This window comes from Anneissia japonica, unplaced genomic scaffold (assembly GCF_011630105.1).
Source record: "Anneissia japonica isolate Jap-2015-1 unplaced genomic scaffold, ASM1163010v1 scaffold287800_len1627635_cov199, whole genome shotgun sequence".
In the NCBI taxonomy this organism is placed as follows: domain Eukaryota; kingdom Metazoa; phylum Echinodermata; class Crinoidea; order Comatulida; family Comatulidae; genus Anneissia; species Anneissia japonica.
Genome location: NW_022731299.1, coordinates 57147 through 57857, shown reverse-complemented (window position 1 = coordinate 57857; position 711 = coordinate 57147).

Genomic DNA, 711 nt, shown 5'->3' with positions numbered 1-711 from the left:
ATGAGCAGAATCTTGAATGTGATGCACTTGTCAATTGGTAACCAGTGTAGATGATGGAAAACAGGTGAAATATGTTCACGCCTGGAAACTCCAGAGACTAAACGAGCTGCCGTGTTAATGCATAGCTGTAGTCTATTTAAACGACAGACGGGAAGACCATACAGAATTGCATTGCAATAATTTAGCCGTGATGTTATAAGTGCATGAACTAACTTCAGAAGAGCATTTTTTGTTAGGAACTTTTGAATATGCTTGATGTTGCGCAGATGATATGAAACCGATTTACAAACGGTGTATATGTGTTTTTCCATCTTCATTATAGGATCAAAAACAACCCCTATATTACGGACTTTGGAAGATGGTAGGACATTGGTGTTACCAACTACAACACCATTAATCAGAGGTGGTCTTCTAAGGTACTTTGAATGAAAATAGAGAACTTCAGTCTTACAAGGATTAAAGAAGAGCATGTTTTGTGACAACCAGGACTGAACATCACAAACACATGCTTCAATGGTTTTCTTGGCTTCAGACCAGTGGTTGACATGGAAGCTAAGATAGAGTTGAGTGTCATCGGCGTAGGCATGGTATCGAACTCCATGGCTGCTAATGATTAAGGAGAGACTTAAATAAGAAATAAAATGGGCCCGAGAATTGACCCCTGAGGGACACCACTCTCTACATTAATGCACGCTGAAGAGCTATTTCTAA